The sequence below is a fragment of the Bolinopsis microptera genome, chromosome 5 (genome assembly GCF_026151205.1).
Source record: "Bolinopsis microptera isolate Bmic1 chromosome 5, MBARI_Bmic_1.0, whole genome shotgun sequence".
Taxonomy (NCBI): Eukaryota; Metazoa; Ctenophora; class Tentaculata; order Lobata; family Bolinopsidae; genus Bolinopsis; species Bolinopsis microptera.
The window spans coordinates 11,939,599-11,960,895 of NC_087076.1; the positions used below are offsets into that span (position 1 = coordinate 11,939,599).

The window sequence follows — 21,297 nt, forward strand, 5'->3', positions numbered from 1 at the left end:
AGTTAAACAAAAATTTCAATTTTATGCCATTTATTACAGATTAAACAAGTTTACAATAAATCAATTTGATATTTAACGGAATCCTAATTCAATGTGCAGTATGGTTGTCACTCTTTAAATAGATTAGATATAGGTTGACGGGGCAAAGGAGTGTGCGTGCTGTTCGCTATTGCTCACACCAAACGGCAACCTAGTAAATGTTTTGTATGAACACCGGTCTCCATCACGATACAAAATTAGGATTGTAGAATTTATTGTATAACTATTAGTGCAGTGGAGGTAGCGGTGTGGTGCATTAATAGAGTGACAGCCTACTGATTTAGAGTTGTTTTTAAGTGAGCATAATGGGTGTATTTCTGGATCTAATGGCAAATTTAAAATTTGTTCATTTAATCATTTATTAAATATCAGTTTAAAAATATATAAATCTGGAATCTGTTCACTCTGTGAACCAGTCCTATAAAAATTTCAAAAACCCTCCTAAATTAAATATTAAAAATATCTCAGTAATGGAAATAGTCATACAATTAAGAAATTAACCAAATTCTTAATATCTACCTAAGAGAAAAATACCTACCTAAGTCAATTTCTACCTGTAATACACTAAATATTAGGTTAAATACATAGGTGGTAGAGTCATTATGGTGGAATACAGCTTGATATGTATGTACTTATATCACCACCAAATGCGATTGTATGAGCTAATTAATTAACGGGTGATATTAACGACAGATATCTTCTAAATGATCCATAGAACATATCCTGAAAGTTTCAGGGTGATTGCTCAAAAAATGTAGGAGAAGATAGATTTTTAGACTCGATTTTCAGGGCGCGCGATTGAAAATCGCTCGCGCAATACAATTACACATAAGCGCTGACCTTTGACTGGCGATAATTTTGGCTAGGAACAATATTTTTCCATGGGACCAAAAGCAGCTGATAGATATCACTCCCCTCTATCAGAAACAACTATAAAATCAATTTCGAGAGAATTTTGATGAAGACCCCCCCCCCCCCCGGCCCCCTTAAGAAATGTTGTTTTATTCATTTTAAACCCTCACGGGCCAAAGAGGAAGTAGAAAATGACGAGAACGTACTAACTTTAAATAATGTAGTTATTAAAAGAGTTCAAGAAGCTAAATTTCTAGGCGTTATTATTGACGACCAACACTGGAAATCACATACGCAGTCACTTAACTCAAAACTTAAATGGGAAGTAGGAAAGCTGTGCAGAATACGACACATTGTCCCAAAGCAGTATTATAAGGATTTATATCATACTCTAATTGAATCACATTTAGGATTTGGAATATCTGTGTGGGGTGGTATTAGCAATAATCGACTTGAACCTCTCTTTAAAACACAGAAAAAGTGTATAAGAATTCTGTTTGGGGATAGAGAAGCTTACCTAGAGAAGTTTAAAACGTGTGCCCGAACACGACCTGTTGATAAGCAAAGACTGGGGGTGGACTTTTACCAAAAAGAACACTCCAAGCCCTTGTTTAAAACCCACAGGTTGTTAACGGTCCACAATCTGTACAAGTACACTTGTCTCTTAGAACTATTCAAAATTAATAAGTTAGAGGAACCATTATCACTGTACTCATCATTTAACAGGTCACCACGACGAGAGGATTATTTCATTACATCACAACCATCCTCACAATTCATCTACCAATCATCCTACATGTGGAACAGCTGTCGACAAACATCAAGTAAGATAAGTTTTAATACTCCGACAAACGGGTTTAAGAATATATTGAAAATTGCCTTACGAGAATTGCAATTCAAGCATGATACACTTGATTTGTGTGAGCTTCATTTTGCCACAAATGAGCTCAAGTTCTGATTTTTGTGAGTTACTAAAATGACCATATATCTTTTCTCATACATACAACCACTGCACTCCAACCAAAAACATTACTTACACCATACTCCACAAATGATATATATATAATATATACACAAACACACTAGTACCGAGCAATCGCACTGTAAAACATGCTCACGATACACTCAAAATTGGAAATATTCAACGGCTTGTATATGAAACTTACACTTACACTCAGTGTACACCCAGTGTTAACTAAGTAAAACAAAATTTAAATTTTATTGCCATTACAATGAATAATAATATCATAATAAATATAAGTAGACATCCGATAATAAACTTGTACTACATCCAGTACAACCCAAGATGTCAGCCGACGCGACTTACAAAAATAAAGAAAGCTAGCATGTTCATTGTTCAAATAACGGAGTAGTTCGCTGTTTATTAGTCTCATGATTGAAATACTGATATCTGGATATTATCCGGTTGGAAGAGACAAGGACAAGTGAAACAAGGAAGTTAGGAGTAAGGGCAAATTTTCGGCGTCAACGCCATCTTCAGGCTCAAATTATTTGTTATATTAGGGGTGGGCACGAAAATGCAAATTTTCCAAATTTTTAAACGGCCCTGTTTTTTGGGTAAAGGGACCTCCAAAATGAAAAAATAACTTGGTTTAGGGTCAAAAAAGCCCAAAATAAATATTTCCCGCCCCGTTTTCGGTTAGCGGGAGGGTCATTTTTGACGTTTTTGACTAAAATTGGCTTTATTTAATTCATTTTCACCTTTTACACCTCATTGTTACCCATGATTGTGAATGATTATTGACAAACCAGGTAGGGTGAATGATTTCAGCCATCTAAAAATTTTCTGAAGACCCCCAGGGTGCCCGTATCCATGGAAACGGGTCGTTTTGAAAACATTTAAGCGAAATCAGCCAAAATGTTTGTTTTTACCCCTTTTTGCCATTCAAAGACTTTTAACATGGCCAAAAGTATCCAGAAAGACCATAATTGTATATTGTAACTTGTATGTCAACTATAAAAGGTATAAAAACATGATGTTAGGTGTTTTAGTGGTATTTTTGGGCCTTAGCAACGCCTAGCAACGGGGCGTTTTAGGCATTTTAGAGGTTAATACATGTCATTTTAATATCTTACACTCTATTGTTACTAATGAATGTTGATTATTATTAACATACCAGGTAGGGTTGATGATTTCAAGCTTCCAGAGCTCATCTGGAGGCATATTGGGTGCCCGTAACCATGGAAACTCGTCTTTTTTACGAAAAATTGAGATTTCGGTGAAAATTAGGGTTTTTTATAACTTTATCCATAAATATTATACTAGTTATCCTTTATAAACCCTATGACAGTTGTGTATTGGGAGATAAAATGGTAACTAATGTCTAACACTTCAGGGAGATAAGTTTTCCCACTATTTAGGCCCCTAGCAACCCATAGCAACGACGATTTACATGCAAAATAAGGCATAAAATACCACTATTTGACCCAAAACTGCTGAAAATTGACCTGGGTCATGGTAACAACGGTTTGAAACAGTGATTACAATTAAACTATTGATGTTAGGGTTCCTCACTATGAAGGCCCCTAGCAACCCATAGCAACACCTAGTTACGTGAGTCTTGGTCGTACCTTCATATCAGTACCGATTGTCTGTAAGGTGTGAGTGCCTTTCCTAACTTGCCAAATCCTGGCAAATCCAGTAACGTGTAGATCCTTTAACAAAACTCATGAAAGTTATGGTTGCAGAATCCCCATTCACACTGAGGACCTCCCTTGGGTAAGATGTATCCTCAAACAGCCCTATTACACAGTGGTTCTTATTACATGGCAAACTCTCATCAGTATTACCAAACTGAACTTGGTCTGGATTACCATGACCAATAGAATGGGGCTGTAAGGGTTCTAACTGCTCTTCAACAACTCTGGGGCTTGACTTGGTAACTGGGAGATCCTCTACATTTACTGGGGCAATACTTTTACCCTGATAGCCAATGATAGCAGCCTCCAGATCGTCTACTTAATATCCTTCCTGGCCTATATCATGACCTATTAACTTACCCAAAGGATTTGACATCGCTTGATTTTCGTTCGTGCCCTCCTTTCCTCCAGTCATACTGGCTGTATCAATTCGATCAGAAGACCATCCTTACGAGGTCGATGTTTGTAAGTTACATTTTAAGACATTCAAATTTGAAGGGGAACAGAAGCAGTCACTCAAGAGTGTGTTCCAGCAGGAAGCTGACTTGCTGTGTGAAGAAACCAAGGTGGTGGAAGTTATTACAAAATGTAAAGCTTCACACGTTCTACAAGATCTTGTTTAAACAATTGGCTAGCTAAACCGGTATCAGAAAAGCCCCAGAGTTGTTGAAGAGCAGTGAGAACCCTTACAGCCCCATTCTATTGGTCATGGTAATCCAGACCAAGTTCAGTTTGGTAATACTGATGAGAGTTTGCCATGTAAGAAGAACAACTGTGTAATAGGGCTGTTTGAGGATACATCTTACCCAGGGGACTCCCCTGGGTAAGATGTATCCTCAGTGTGAATGGGGATTCTGCAACCATAACTTTCATGAGTTATGTTAAAGGATCTACACGTTACTGGATTTGCCAGGATTTGGCCAGCTAGGAAAGGCACCCAGACCTTACAGAGACAATCAGTATTGAAGGTACGACCAAGACTGGAGGTCTCACAAATGAATACGGTCCATTTTGTCATATTTGATTTTGTTAACCATGACGATGTTCAAAAATGGTCAAAAGTTAAGACTTTTAATTTCAAATTTCGATTGAAAGCAATTAAAGTCAAGTTCTAAAATAGTTTATTTGATATTGTAACATAAAATTTAACAATTGTTGAAAATTTGACATTCTAGTTTTTACTCGTGTCACGTAACTAGGTGCTGCTATTGGTTGCTATGGGCCTATGCCCTACATAGTGAGGAACCCTAACATCAATAGTTCAATTGCAACCATAACTTTCATGAGTTCTGTTAAAGGATCTACACGTTACTGGATTTGCCAGGATTTGGCAAGTTAGGAAAGGCACTCACACCTTACAGACAATCGGTATTGAAGGTACGACCAAGACTCGCGTAACTAGGTGTTGCTATGGGTTGCTAGGGGCCTACATAGTGAGGAACCCTAACATCAATAGTTTAATTGCAACCATAACTTTCATGAGTTCTGTTAAAGGATCTACACGTTACTGGATTTGCCAGGATTTGGCAAGTTAGGAAAGGCACTCACACCAGCTTACAGACAATCGGTATTGAAGGTACGACCAAGACTCACGTAACTAGGTGTTGCTATGGGTTGCTAGGGGCCTACATAGTGAGGAACCCTAACATCAATAGTTTAATTGCAACCATAACTTTCATTAGTTCTGTTAAAGGATCTACACGTTACTGGATTTGCCAGGATTTGGCAAGTTAGGAAAGGCACTCACACCAGCTTACAGACAATCGGTATTGAAGGTACGACCAAGACTCACGTAACTAGGTGTTACTATGGGTTGCTAGGGGCCTACATAGTGAGGAACCCTAACATCAATAGTTTAATTGTAATCACTGTTTCAAACCGTTGTTACCATGACCCAGGTCAATTTTCAGCAGTTTTGGGTCAAATAGTGGTATTTTATGCCTTATTTTGCATGTAAATCGTCGTTGCTATGGGTTGCTAGGGGCCTAAATAGTGGGAAAACTTATCTCCCTGAAGTGTTAGACATTAGTTACCATTTTATCTCCCAATACACAACTGTCATAGGGTTTATAAAGGATAACTAGTATAATATTTATGGATAAAGTTATAAAAAACCCTAATTTTCACCGAAATCTCAATTTTTCGTAAAAAAGACGAGTTTCCATGGTTACGGGCACCCAATATGCCTCCAGATGAGCTCTGGAAGCTTGAAATCATCAACCCTACCTGGTATGTTAATAATAATCAACATTCATTAGTAACAATAGAGTGTAAGATATTAAAATGACATGTATTAACCTCTAAAATGCCTAAAACGCCCCGTTGCTAGGCGTTGCTAAGGCCCAAAATACCACTAAAACACATAACATCATGTTTTTATACCTTTTATAGTTGACATACAAGTTACAATGTACAATTATGGACTTTCTGGATACTTTTGGCCATGTTAAAAGTTTTAGAATGGCAAAAAGGGGTAAAAACAAACATTTTGGCTGATTTCGCTTAATTTTTTTTTTCAAAACGACCCGTTTCCATGGATACGGGTACCCTGGGGGTCTTCAGAAAATTTTTAGATGGCTGAAATCATTCACCCTACCTGGTTTGTCAATAATGATTCACAATCATGGGTAACAATGAGGTGTAAAAGGTGAAAATGAATTAAATAAAGCCAATTTTAGTCAAAAACGTCAAAAATGACCCTCCCGCTAACCGAAAACGGGGCGGGAAATATTTATTTTGGGCTTTTTTGACCCCAAACCAAGTTATTTTTTCATTTTGGAGGTCCCTTTACCCAAAAAACAGGGCCGTTTAAAAATTCACCCAAAAATATTGCTATCCGTGCCCACCCCTAGTTATATAGTAGTGTTGAAAGTATTAAAACTGTTTTAATACTTTCAACACTACTATATAACAAATAATTTGAGCCTGAAGATGGCGTTGACGCCGAAAATTTGCCCTTACTCCTAACTTCCTTGTTTCACTTGTCCTTGTCTCTTCCAACCGGATAATATCCAGATATCAGCATGTTCATTGTTGATAGTTTTTCTAACGAGCATACTTAGGCTGTACGGAAATAGCTTTAATTTTACATTTTACGTCATAATAAAAACATTACATCATTTTTGCTAGATACAAAAATAAATTTTAAAATAAATAACTCTTTTGCTGCTTAGGCGCGGCACCGCGCTGGGTCCACATGTTATACAGCGTGTAGCAACACAGCGCTGCAAATAGAAGATGATTGAGCTATAACATATAAGCGGTGCGCCGCGCCTAAACCTAAAACCATAAACTTTATAAATTGTAAATATTGTCAAGATATTTAAACGAGTTTTGCAAAATAATATGACATGCTGACTTCGTAGGATATTACAATTATACCCGTGCCAGTTCCAAATGTGAGTCAGCGCTTAAACCAAAAGCAGTTGGCAAAAGGAGCCAGTTGGCTGCAAGAGCTTTACTAGCACCCGATTTACCACTTTTGGAGCACAAACCCAAACCTAAAACCGGCCAAGCACAAAAATATGTTATCGCCACGATTGGGTGGATTGATTCCCAGAATATTTATCAGCACGCGGCACTAATAATATGAAGTTCATTATCGAATTTTAGATATGCCATGGATCGTTTAACACATATATAAAAGGTTATTAAAGAATAATTAATGTTTGGTTGTTGGTATAAATCGATATTAATCAATTATTTAAAATAGTATTTGTGTTTGTTATATATTATTAACTATTGAGTTACGTTCGATTTAAATATTAAAACACCACTACTATACATTTCACAAAACAAAACGACAGGGACACAGAAAGGAGAAGGACAACACATCACACGGACGGAAACTGCTGCTGTTGATGAGTATCTGATTATATTAATTATGGGTCTCTTGTTCATTAAAATAGGTGTGATCTTACTTCTAGAGTATATTGGGCTGACACAGTTGCTGCAAGGTTAACATTGGGGTCCAAAACCGGGAGTGTGATACAACTTATTTTCGCGTTACGTAGTAAGAGATACAAAATATAAAATATAAGATATAAATGACTAGTATTACACACTGGTAAACTCTACGTAACGCGCGAAAATAATAATTCTATGGCGTTTTCATTGTCACATCTCACGTCGACGGGATTGAACGCGCGCGCGTGTAACATCTTATCTTACTGCTATCTCAACGAATAAACACACAACGACTTTGACAATTGACAGACGACTTAACGATTGTGAGTTATGACGGACTTAACTGTATGGGTCAACTACTGAAACTGTATTGTATACTATCTTAATCATTATACTGGACATGAGATGACGAAGTATCTTAAGCAGCACTTTATACCTCCACTTAGAACTTGATTAGTCACGAACAATAGAATCATTATAAATCAATACAATAAAACATCTTGATCAATAAATGCCTAGCAGCACCAGACAGCGGCCGTGTACCTTTTTCGACTCCACGGAGTCCCTGATGGACTTTTGTTAATAATTTGACCGCAACCTTTCTTTCTCGAAACATAAATCCTACTGTACTTCATTACAGTATTAAGATAATATAAAGCAAATCATGTGAATATATGACTACGAAATAGATCTATAGATTTGTCCATAATATTTAATACCGTATTGATGGTTTTGAATTTTGTATATTGAATTTTAATGTGAAGCGTTTACTCTTCCCCCTCGGCAATTAATTAGAAAGTTAGATTAATGACAATAATTGCCAAATGACGTAGTAGATATAGATGTTCAATGTTGTAGAGTGATTTCAAGAGTAGTGGTCGACAGGGGTCCGAAAAAGCCGTACAGGCACTTGGGTCCTTATCCTTGTCACTAGTCCCAATTGGATTCACTTTACACAAAACATGAACGTTTACAATTTAGACGTACACATTGGCACGATATTTATTAGAAAGCAAACAGTATAAAATAATACGTGCGTGCGCGGCTTGAGCCGCACCGCATAACAATTTATGCGTTTAGGGGCTGGAGTACGCGTGTTTACAGATTAATGAATTGTTGCATTGTAAATATTTAAAGTTGACGATATATTATGATTTAATAGTAAATTTTTTAAAGCTGGCTTTGGACTTAGGTAAAATTATAACTTATTTATTTAAAAGAAAAAACCACGGATAGTTTTAAATTTACATAGTCGTATAACTATAATCAAGTTAATCCTGTTTTCAAGAATGCGCGGCTTTGGCAGCCAGTTATTGACTTGTACATAAAATTGAATTTTAAATAGAAATGTGAATGTATTAAAATTTAAAACTTTCAAAACGGAGGCTTATAAATATTATTATATTATGATTGTAAAATAAAGGATAAAATTTTAAATTTGTTTCACTAAAAATTTGTTTCACTGATATTTTAACTTTACTACCGCTTTTTATTCCTCTTTCTCCTCTAAGAGCAATTATTATCTTATTCTTTTCCTATTGAGTATCAGTTGCCACAACCATTATATTGAACAGAGCAGATACGAAAACCCATTATACCTAATACAAGTGGTGTGAGTATTAGGTAATCAAGGAGGGTTCAAGGCAAAATATTAAAATATTTTAAGGGTATCTTGATTGACGATGTCAATCCTTCGCATCTCGCCGATCTGCTTATGGTTGCGAGAAGCATTATTTGATGCGCGCGCGACCCAGTAGTGCATCGCGCTACAAAAGGGGGCTAATATTAAATACTAGTGGACTCTATGCAGGTCTCCCAGCGCCCCTAATTTTACTGATCTGGAGGTCACATTTTATTGAGCCAGTACAGGCTAATATTAAATACTAGTGGACTCTATGCAGGTCTCCCAGTGCCCCTAATTTTACTGATCTGGAGGTCACATTTTATTGAGCCAGTACAGGCTAATATTAAATACTAGTGGACTCTATGGAGGTCTCCCAGTGCCCCTAATTTTACTGATCTGGAGGTCACATTTTATTGAGCCAGTACAGGCTAATATTAAATACTAGTGGACTCTATGCAGGTCTCCCAGTGCCCCTAATTTTACTGATCTGGAGGTCACATTTTATTGAGCCTGTACAGGCTAATATTAAATACTAGTGGACTCTATGCAGGTCTCCCAGTGCCCCTAATTTTACTGATCTGGAGGTCACATTTTATTGAGCCAGTACAGGCTAATATTAAATACTAGTGGACTCTATGCAGGTCTCCCAGTGCCCCTAATTTTACTGATCTGGAGGTCACATTTTATTGAGCCTATGCAGTATATGCAATTCTGTTTTAGACATTGAATTTATTTAAAAAAGGTCTCACCCTCTAAAAAACTCCCATTGGAAATGTGTCTATTAATTTCACATTGGAAAACTTTTCATTGTGTTTGACCTCAACTTAGATGTATTTGTTTTTTTTGCTATTTTTAGCAACTCCAATTCTCTTCTGTAGAGCTGATTCTTGTTATATATAGAAGTACACTCGATACAGTTATCTTATATAAGAAAATATATTGGACTGCCAAACTACTGGTATATATCATTATATTGGGAAGAAAAATAATACAAGTTAGTATTCTTTTAAAAATAACTGTTCATAACATTTACTTCATTTTAGGTATGTGTGTGAAACATCAGAACTGAATAATGGACCAGAGAATTCAGAGATCTTTGGTTACCTGTTTCCGGTTTCGTCGGTTCACATTGCTGCGTTCCTGACCTAGCTTCGCCTGCATCATTAGATCATATTATAATATGCATTATAATAAAACAAAAGTTAATAAAACAAAAGTTAAATTTATTACCAATTATTCAATCAATACATATCATAAATTCTAATATTGGAAACACAATGCAGAATGGATGTCTTAAACTATAATTTGTTGTCACTAATAATCTATTTACTTTCAAAGTTGAAATTTAGTTAAGTATGAAATGCCACCACATCATAGTTAGGGTAAAATATAATTCTTAAAAATTTTAAAATTAAGAAGATTGCTCTATGACTTAAAATTTAAAATTTAGCTAAAGATGTCTAATTTTTAAATAGTTGGTTACAGTTTATGACAGTACTGGCATGACCAATTTTATTGTGGCTGGTAAAAGGACCCAGTTGCCTGTAAGGGCTTTACCGAACCCCTGGGGACCACAATGTGATAGGATCAGGCCAGATGTTTCTATGTAGAGCAATTTATTTATTTCGGAGCTATGGTTACGTGGTATAGTTGGTGGTCATGTTTAAAGGTCAGTTTATCCTTGTGTGCTAATTATCCATCCAGATGCTTAGTGATGTGAGTAAATCATGCCCTTCTACATTATATAACGTTTAACTATAAATTTGTTTTTACCACAGAAACTGTGGCACTAAGGTCAAGAATTAAAAATTTGTGCTCTCATTGATAGTTAAAGCGTTTTTTTTTTTTTTTTTTCCCCAGCACTACTACACAACAAAAACCTGTCGGCCCACCGAGGAAACACAGTCGCAGAACAAAGAACCCAATTGTGCTCCTCTATTCTGCGATCGTGTGTATTTACTATAAACTAGCTAAATGCAGTTAGTAAAATTTTCTGGAATCATTCAAGTCGTTTGATTAGTTTATGTGTCAAAGTAATGTCCATGATAATCATATTTTTGGATCCCCGGTGGGCAAACACTCGTCCCAAAGATTATAGACTATAGTTATACAGCTTGAATTTGAAAGAGCTACATGGTCGTTGTTTCGAGTGCTTTTTCATCTGCTGTGATGAATTGGCAGACAGCATCAACGGTTACCAACATAATAGGTGCATTGCAAGTTGTGCAATGCTGAATGCATACGTTTCGTCAGTGACTTCCTTCTGCCTAAACATGCAAGAGAATACAGCTATAGTTACTCTGGACTGCCATGATAGAAACATTGAAACAGATATTGACTGGCTTTAGGTATGTAAGACGTAAGTATTGAAACCTCAAATTGTTATGATCAGGTTCAACATACTTGCTATGATCCTTTATATAATAATATTAATATATTACATAAAATATAATATATTACATTGTATATTAATCTTGATATAAAATTCTCGCTTTTTGATGATTGTAAGATGTTCTGTTTCGTTGTAACCTTGTCCCCTACATAATTATATAATACATCATTACTTCCATTTTTCAGGTTTTTATTGGTGTTGCAAACGATGAAACGATCACTAAATTCTGTGCCTATGTGAGATTTGTTGGTTCATCGAATAACATCAAACTTACAGTGTGAGTAATTCAACAATCATGCACTTCATATTTTATGTCCCCCTACTCATTGTTCACTCTCTGTCTTCATCAGTGTTACTCTACATTTCTCTCAGTAATTACTCTCCCACTCAGTATTAACTCTCTGTCTTCATCAGTGTAACTCTACATTTCTCTCAGTAGTTATTCTCCCACTCAGTATCAACTCTCTGTCTTCATCAGTGTTTCTCTACATTTCTCTCAGCAGTTATTCTTCCACTCAGTATTAACTCTCTGTCTTCGTCAGTGTTACTCTTTATTTCCCTCAGTAGCTACCCTCCCACTCAGTATTAACTCTCTGTCTTCATCAGTGTAACTCTACATTTCTCTCAGTAGTTACTCTTCCACTCAGATTTAACTCTCTGTCGTCATCAGTGTTACTCTACATTTCTCTCAACTTAGTTATTCTCCCACTCAGTATTAACTCTCTGTCTTTGTCAGTGTTACTCTATATTTACCTCAGTAGTTACTCTCACACTGAGAGTTAACTCTCTGTCTTCGTCAGTGTTACTCTATATTTTGCTCAGTAGTTATTCTCCCACTCAGTATTAACTCTCTGTCTTCGTCAGTATTACTCTAAATTTCCCTCAGTAGTTATTCTCCCACTCAGTATTAACTCTCTGTCTTCGTCAGTGTTACTCTACATTTCGCTCAGTAGTTATTCTCCCAGTTCCCACTTAGTATCAACTCTCTGTCTTCATCAGTGTTATTCTACATTTCCCTCAGTAGTTATTCTCCCACTCAGTGTCAAATCTCTGTCTTCATCAGTGTTACTCTAGACATTTCCCTCAGTAATTATTCTCCCACTCAGTATCAACTCTCTGTCTTCATCAGTGTAACTCTACATTTCTCTCAGTAGTTATTCTCCCACTCAGTATTAACTCTCTGTCTTCATCAGTGTTACTCTACATTTCTCTCAGCAGTTATTCTTCCACTCAGTATTAACTCTATGTCTTCGTCAGTGTTACTCTATATTTAGCTCAGTAGTTATTCTCCCACTCAGTATTAACTCTCTGTCTTCATCTTCTTCTTCGTAGAGGGCAGTGGTCTTTACTACTAAGGAATAGATCAAAACCACTATAAGATGGAGCATTGAAGCCCTGTGCTTACCCCGGTACAGTTAATCTGTGAAGAAAGCAAGGTTAAGCCTTGTCCTCTCCACATTTGGTAAAACGTTTTGTTGCTTGTATGAAGCCGATGATCCTTGGTAATGAGAACTTGTCCACTATATCTGTCACACTGAGGTAGAAGGAGTCAAAGTATCCTCCTCGCTGGTAAGACCATTTCGGGCACTGACCAATAAAGTGGTTCATTGTCTCCTCTTTCATGAGACAGTGTGGACAGGTTTTAGGGACCGTTGTCGGCTTGTACTTATTGATGTGGTAGTTTAGTTCACAATGTCCCGTGAGGAATTGTGTTGCTGTTCTTGTGCTCTCTTTGCCAAGTTTCGGGATTGATCTGGCGAACTTTTGTCTCCATACTCGTTTAAAGTGAGTGTGGGGTAAAGTTCTCCATCTTTCCCTCATCTTCCGATGACTTATACTCCGCAGTGCTCCCTTCCATAATACTTTTGGTATTGGTAGTTGCACTTGAGCGGAGTCCAGATTGTCGGAGCCTTTTTTGGCAAGAGAGTCTGCCTTTTCGTTGCCATCGTAGCCTTTGTGAGCTGGTATCCATCGTAGTAGGACTTGATTGTCCATTGCTAGTTGGTTGAGCTCACTTATAGCCGTGCTGGTGCTTTTAGATTTGACTTTGATGTTGCTCATTGCCATTATTGTCGCCTGGCTATCGCAGTTTATGTTTATTTTTCTAGTTTTGGTCCCAGATTCCCGTAATATTTTTGCCGCAGTGCCTACGGCAAAGGTTTCGGCCTGGAAGACGGTTGAGTTGATTCCTAGGTGGTATGACTCCTCACATGTGGGGTTGTCGTTGTCCACAATGTACACTCCTGCTCCAACTTTTTCATTCATTTTGGAGCCGTCTGTGTAACATTGTATAGTATTGGTGTCATTCTCGATTACCTCATACTCAGAGAGTCGGGGAATTTCTGTGTTGAAACCAATGTCAACATTCAGTGATGTTGTCTGTTGATCTTGTCCTTCAGAGTTGAGACTGATAGCCTTTAGTAACTGTTCATTAAGTTTTGTGTGGGTGGTTAGGTTGCCCTTCTTGTTTACCATCGGCTCATATATCCACTGGTTGTTGGATTTGAGTCTGAGAGCTCTGCTGCTTCCTCTTCCATCACCAGATCAATAGGGATGATTCCGGTGATGATGTCTAGTGCTGCTCCAGGAGTCGATGGTAACCCTCCTGTTATGAGGATGTTCCCCAGCCGCTGTACACTGCTAAGGATTGTTAGGTTATGTTTTTTGGACACACCATTGAGCCAGATTGTCGCAGCGTATGTCAGAGAAGGTCTGACAACGGCTGTATAATATATATACTCTGTCTTCATCAGTGTTACTCTAGACATTTCCTTCAGAAGTTATTCTCCCACTCAGTATTAACTCTCTGTCTTCGTCAGTGTTACTCTACATTTCGCTCAGTAGTTATTCTTCCGCTCAGTATCAACTCTCTGTCTTCATCAGTGTTATTCTACATTTCCCTCAGTAGTTATTCTCCCACTCAGTGTTAAATCTCTGTCTTCATCAATGTTACTCTAGACATTTCCCTCAGTAATTATTCTCCCACTCAGTATCAACTCTCTGTCTTCATCAGTGTAACTCTACATTTCTCTCAGTAGTTATTCTCCCACTCAGTATTAACTCTCTGTCTTCATCAGTGTTACTCTACATTTCTCTCAGCAGTTATTCTTCCACTCAGTATTAACTCTCTGCCTTCGTCAGTGTTACTCTATATTTCCCTCAGTAGTTATTCTCCCAATCAGTGTTAACTCTCTATCTTCATCAGTATTACTCTAGACATTTCCTTCAGAAGTTATTCTCCCACACAGTATTAAAGTATTAACTCTCTGTCTTCGTCAGTGTTACTCTATATTTCCCTCAGTAGTTACTTTTCCACTCAGTGTTAACTCTATATCTTCATCAGTGTTACTCTAGACATTCCTTCAGTAGTTATTCTCCCACTCAGTATTAACTCTCTGCCTTCATCAGTGTTAATCTACATTTCCCTCAGTAGTTACTCTCTCATTTAGTGGTAACTCTCTGTCTTCATCAGTGTTACTCTAGACATTTCCCTCAGTAATTATTCTCCGACTCAGTATCAACTCTCTGTCTTCATCAGTGTAACTCTACATTTCTCTCAGTAGTTATTCTCCCACTCAGTATTAACTCTCTGTCTTCATCAGTGTTACTCTACATTTCTCTCAGCAGTTATTGTTCCACTCAGTATTAACTCTCTGACAAGTGACAAGTAGTAACGCACTAGTTCTCTTCAAAACAGTAGACCAAGGGTTTCCTTCTCCTGAGAACAGTAAGTACTCTCTGTCTTCGTCAGTGTTACTCTATATTTAGCTCAGTAGTTATTCTCCTTACTACATTATATGTGCAAGGCAAATTTCTGGAGAATCGAGTATTTTTTTGTAGTAATAATTTGAATTATAAAGCGACAAAATATTATGTGTTCTCTCTTGGTTTGATTTTTTGAATAACAGCCAGTAATTTTAGAAGGTAAACGGTCAAGCAAAGTGTGCAAGGTCGTTGATGGAGTATTCCATGTGAAATCCTCTCACCAGTCTGAGCCCCACCAACTGAACATCAGAGGACCAACTTGCACCTGCAGAAACTTCAGCAGGACTCACATCCCCTGCAGACATATTTTTCAATCTATCGATGATGGTTTAATGAAATGGGAGGACCAACCTGAAGATTACAGAAACATACCGTTCTTCGTAAAAGATAAAGGTCTGTTAAATTGATCTGTATGCATGTTTACATTCCAATTTGAATAGACAAGACAAAATTGAGGTTCATAACTCGTTCATGTGCTATGGCCGTGCGTCCGCGTCGATGTAGGAGGTGTGGAGCCTGCTTGTAGAGAAAATATGAAGTTTCCTACAGTAAATATTATTATCAATATCAAAGGCAGGGCATTACTTCGACCTCCGAGGCGAGGTATCCGTGTGGACTCTGGTTGTTATCAGGGTTGGAAAGACAAAGATAATTTTGTCTGTTAAAGTGGGTTATCACTCTCTGCCATCAGAGTCATAAATCACATCTCCGCAGGGTTTGCAAGGTTTTCCCTATTGCTTTGCTTCCAATTCTTATAATAGTCAAAATATAAAATCCGATATTATTTTTGCAGGAAGTGATATTGGGATATGGCCAGCTGATGCAGATGTAAACAAATGCTGCGATTATCCAGCATCAGAAGACGAGGATGAAGAAGTAGAAGATGATGAGGTTGGAGGAAATGGGGATAAAAGAAAGAAGAAACGGGACATAGACTATTATATAAAGGAGATTGGCGGGAGCTTTCAAACAGAATAACTTCCTTCGTTAATGATCCCGAGTTTGACGTGATGGACGATGATGTCCGTGCATTATTATATAAGAAACTGTCAGATACCGCCAATGATGTGGCATCCTATATTTACAAAAGAAACTAATATAGATAACATAGATAAGATTATGTTTGATAATATATTACTTTAAAAGCCGTGCAATCATTTTAGATATTAGATATTAAACTAACCATATTATGATATTCTCCGTCTAACTATTCGATCTGTCACCATCTCACTATTCAATCTGTCTCAACGTTCATTCTCTGTTTAACTATTCAATCTCTGTCTCAGTGTTCATTTTCTTGTTTAACTATTCAATCTTTGTCTCAGCGTTCATTCTCTGTCTCGACATTCATTTTCCGTCTGACTATTCAATCTGTCTCAATGTTCATTCTCTGTCTCAATATTCAATCTGTCTCAACGTTCATTATGTGTTTAACTATTCAATCTCTTTCTCAGTGATCATTCTCTGTTTAACTATTAAATCACTGTTCATTCCTGTCTCGACGTTAATTCTCCGTCTCATTATTCAATCTCTGCATCAGTGTTCATTCTCTATTTTAGAGTTAATTCCCTGTCTTACCTTTCAATCTTTCTCGGTGTTCATTCTCTGTCTGACTGTTCAATTTCTGTCTCACTGTCCATTCTCTGTCTCGCTGTTCAATCTTCGTGTTTCTTTTAAAGTGTTACAGTGACAAGGAGACCGAATGATATTGTTGTAAAATAAAAAGCTTGTCCGCTTTAGTTATAGTGATATTAAAACATATACAACACCATGTATTATGAAATTTTAGATTTTGTTACAAAATATGGACAGTGAATTTGATGTTGTCAGTTGTTGTCTAATAATACAAAGATACAAGACGTGAGGCGCGGCGACATTATAAATTTTAGAATTGCCCGCGCATTTTGCTACTTTGCCGCGGCTCCACTAGTTTTTAACGTCTACCACAAAAGGGTATCCTTCAGTATATACTTGCATGCACGGCTGTGCATATGTACATGTAGTATGTTGGTATTTAGTATATGCCCCTGTATATGTAAAATTACATTTACACCAGACCAAATTATTTACAATGCAGCAAACAAAATTGGTGCTCTAACCAGAGCCCTCTCGCTTGCAGTAGCGCGCGACCGCAGTACGCGTAGACATATGGCTATGTGAAACAAAATTGCAAAAATCCGATTGTCATCCAATTTCATTTATTACTAATTCTATGAAGAATAATGATAAACACAAAAGGGCGCAAACATTAAATTAACATATGATATTAAATTTTAAAGCAAGGGCCGAAAAAGTTTTTTTTTTATAAAAAAATTTAAATAAACTTTTAAAATGTAAACATTATTTTTTAATCAATAGTAAACGTATTTTTACCTGGCACGCCAATCCCAATGAGCAGCGCTCTTTTCAAGTTTCTCATATTTATATTGAGATTACCAAGTAAACAAATAATGCATTACCTGGGGACCCCAGGCTATTATGTTCATAAACATTATTGATTATAAAGATTTGGCGGAATGACAGGCTGAGCATGGCCCAGTAAATAATGCATTATATTGTCTGCGCGCGGGAATCGCGTTGCTTGCATTAACTCAAGGTTAAAACATATTTTGTATCAATTTAAAAATGCAATAGAAAATGAACTTAATTGACGATGTCTAATGTCAATTCATGGCAGCTCGGCGCGGCACAGTTAGTAGCACAGTAAATAGCGCATTTCGCCGATCTAGCCAGAGAAGCCTCATTGAGTGCGCGGCGCGGCTCAGTAACGCATCGCGCTACAAAAAATGAACTAAAGCCAAGCATACTTAAATTTTTATTTCAAATGCAAATTTACAATTCATAAAACTGAAAACACGTTTTATTAATTATCAAAACCAATATAATTTTATGTTTAGTTTTTGATTTCCAGCTTTTAATAATAAGCAATGCTGCGCTCATTTTGCGATTTTTTAAATTGTCAACAAAAACTATTTAAGTAAAATGCTGATGATAAATTTTAATTAGTTGACTGCCATTTCGCAATTAAGATTACCAAGCGCCGCGCATGAATTCACCAAAATATTTGAATCAGAATCGAGCGCTACATGATAGCTTGTGATACATTTTAAAATAATTAACAAGTACATGCAAGTTAGATTTGCATTTGTTATCCAGCCAGGTCACCAAGCTGTGATTGGTACAGGATTTATTCTGGTAATTATGCTCGGAGGATATCAGTGACGCGATTCGCACTACTGTGTAAGCTGCAGTATAGCTGTAATAGTCTACCGCCATTCGGAATGAGTGTGAACTTGCTTACCAGGCAATCATGATTTCCGCTTGGTACTCATCAGGTCTCTAAGAAAGCCATCAGTGTGCTGATATGCACTGTCATATGTACTTCCTAGAAGCAGCACACGGCCCATTTCGGACTTGCACGAGTTATAATTATTATCCAGCTTCTTCATTTTCAGCATAATGTTCCATTACTTGTTGATTGACGATGGCAATTTGTCCCTGATCCAATTCGAAGCTCTGTTACGATCTCGTTACGAAGTGAAGCAAGCATGATAATGCACACGCTGAGTCGAGCGGTGACGTCCACCAAGTTACTTGAATATCAGATAGCTGGTATACCGTTGATCTTGTCGGGTTCTTCGAAATATTGTCGAAACCTAAACATGACATTTAACATACCTATTTATATACTTATTAAGTTTTATTTTATTGCCGAATTAGAATTACAAGTGTATTTGTAAATACTGCTGGATTACGGTCAATTTTAAACTGACGTAGTCCGGTCTTAAGTCCCCGCTTTCCATGACTTTTTATACAGTTGTCAGGCTTGATTGACTTGTCACCCCATTATGATAATCAGCTTCTTTTTTTACTGACTATCTGGAAGTTTTGCTTAACAACGTTTTTTACAAGGATTTACGATCGAAAATTGCTTGCTTGAATTGAATCATTAGTGTTTGAAGAAGTAGTAAGTATTTGGTAGATCATCCTCTTTCAAAAAGCATCTTGGAATCAATGTCCATGATCCGCTACACTACAGGACCAAGAACCTCTTTGCTCCCATCATCATCACCACCTGATGTACAGCCAGGGTTCTGCCTGTTTGAAATCAGGTTAATAATTACCAATTCTTTAAGTTCCATCTCCCTCTTCCCCTGAACTCTCCCCTCCACTGCTCTCTCCCTTTCCATCCCTCCCTTTCACTCTCAATCTCCCTCTTCTCTCTTTCCCTCTAGTCTTACTCTCCCACATCATCTGCCTCCCCTTTCCACCTCCGCCTCTGACTCACTTTCCCTTTCCCTCTCCCCCTTCTCTGCCTCCGCCTCTCAATCTCTGCCTTCCATTTGCCTCTCCTCTCTGCATCTCCCCTTTCCCTCATCCTTTTCCACTTACAGTTCCCCTTTTGTCTGCTTCCTCCTTTGTTTGCCTCTCCCTTACTGGGGGGGGTGTCACGTCCGTCTATGTCCGCTTGTCTCATAGAATCCAAAAAGGACAGGACATAGGCGGACATAGGCGGACATAGGCGGACATAGGCGGACATAGGCGGACATAGACGGACATAGGCGGACATAGACGGACATATACGGACATTAGCGGACATTAATGGACACCTAAATTGCTAAATAAAATGTTCAATTTTTGCTGTTATAGGGGGATCATGTTTTTTGTCCGTTCGGTACCCTATATTTTCAAAACGGACAAAAAATAGAGCGGACAAAAACGGACAAAAATGGAAATAACATTTAGATGCTTCCTCCTCGTCCTCGTCCTCCTCCTCGACCTCCTCCTGGGTCTTCCTGATCTTCCTCAGTCCTCTTCCTCCTCCCCTCCTCAGTCCTCCTCCTACTCCTCCTCCTCGTCCTCGTCCTCCTCATCAGTCCTCAACAGTCCTCCTCCTCCCCAGTCCTCCTCCTCCTCCTGAGTCCTCCTCCTGGGTCCTCCTCCTGGGTCCTCCTCCTCCTCTTCCTCCTCAGTCCTCCTCAGTCCTCCTCCTCATCCTTCTCCTCAGTCCTCCATCCTCCTCCTCAGTCCTCCCCCAGTCCCCCTCAGCTCCTCTTCCTCCTATTCAGTCCTCCTCCTCCTCCTCCTCAGTCCTCCTCCTTCTCAGTCCTCCTCAGTCCTCCTCCTCCTCCTGAGTCCTCCTCCTCCTCCTCCTCCTCCTCCTCTTCCCTCTCAGTCATCCTCCTCAGTCCTCCTCCTCCTGGGCCCTCCTCCTCCTCTTCATCCTCCTCCTCTTCCTCCTCGGTCCTCAGTCCTCCTCCTCATCCTTCTCATCAGTCCTCCTCCTCCTCAGTCCTCTCCCAGTCCCCCTCCTTCTCCTCCTCCTATTCAGTCCTCCTCCTCCTCCTCCTCCTCCTCAGTCCTCCTTCTCATTTCTCCTAAGTCATCCTCCTCAGTCATCCTCCTCAGCCATCCTCCTCAGCCATCCTCCTCAGCCATCCTCCTCAGTACTCCTCAGTCCTCCTCCTTCTCAGTCATCGTCACTCCTCCTCCTCAGTCCTCCTGAGTCCTCCTCCTCCTCCTGGGTCCTCCTCCCCTCCTCCTCCTGGGTCCTCCTCCTGGGTCTTCCTGATCCTCCCCAGTCCTCTTCCTCCTGAGTCCTCCTCCTCCCTCTCAGTCATCCTCCTCAGTCATCCTCCTCAGCCATCCTCCTCAGCCATCCTCCTCAGCCATCCTCCTGTGCCATCCTCCTCAGTACTCCTGAGTCCTCCTCCTTCTTAGTCATCGTCAGTCCTCCTCCTCAGTCCTCCTGAGTCCTCCTCCTTCTCCTGGGTCCTCCTCCTGGGTCCTCCTCCTGGGTCCTCCTCCTCCTCTTCCTCCTCAGTCCTCCTCAGTCCTCCTCCTCATCCTTCTCCTCAGTCCTCCATCCTCCTCCTCAGTCCTCCCCCAGTCCCCCTCAGCTCCTCTTCCTTCTATTCAGTCCTCCTCCTCCTCCTCCTCAGTCCTCCTCCTCCTCAGTCCTCCTCAGTCCTCCTCCTCCTCCTGAGTCCTCCTCCTCCTCCTCCTCCTCCTCCTCTTCCCTCTCAGTCATCCTCCTCAGTCCTCCTCCTCCTGGGCC

The 21,297-nt window shown here is 38.9% G+C and overlaps 3 protein-coding genes and 1 long non-coding RNA gene across 12 annotated transcripts in view; 3 read left to right on the forward strand and 1 right to left on the reverse strand.

The window, feature by feature from the left end:
* Window positions 1–7,966, reverse strand: part of LOC134816070 (26S proteasome regulatory subunit 4-like) — a 92,633-nt gene extending 84,667 nt beyond the window's left edge. Inside the window, 1 exon segment of the mRNA XM_063824799.1 lies at window positions 7,963–7,966. The gene's annotated coding sequence lies outside the window, so the exon portion shown is untranslated.
* The window catches only part of LOC134816068 (inosine-5'-monophosphate dehydrogenase 1-like), a 75,601-nt gene continuing 60,753 nt past the window's right edge, over window positions 6,450–21,297 (forward strand). For 5 of the 7 annotated variants that reach the window (XM_063824792.1, XM_063824793.1, XM_063824795.1 and 2 more), the window contains exon 1: window positions 6,450–6,474. The gene's annotated coding sequence lies outside the window, so the exon portion shown is untranslated. The remainder of the gene's footprint in view (window positions 6,475–21,297) is intronic. The other 2 variants (XM_063824790.1, XM_063824797.1) reach the window with 1 other exon arrangement.
* LOC134816059 (mucin-2-like) overlaps window positions 6,451–21,297 on the forward strand; it is an 85,326-nt gene continuing 70,479 nt past the window's right edge. For both annotated transcript variants that reach the window (XM_063824780.1, XM_063824781.1), the window contains exon 1: window positions 6,451–6,477. The gene's annotated coding sequence lies outside the window, so the exon portion shown is untranslated. The remainder of the gene's footprint in view (window positions 6,478–21,297) is intronic.
* Window positions 11,352–16,165, forward strand: LOC134815786 (uncharacterized). 2 transcript variants are annotated; one of them, XR_010160292.1, is made up of 4 exons: window positions 11,352–11,430; window positions 11,660–11,751; window positions 15,396–15,632; window positions 16,033–16,165. It is a non-coding gene; the product is annotated as an uncharacterized LOC134815786 (long non-coding RNA). The 2 variants fall into 2 exon arrangements; XR_010160293.1 differs by having other exon boundaries at window positions 11,371–11,441.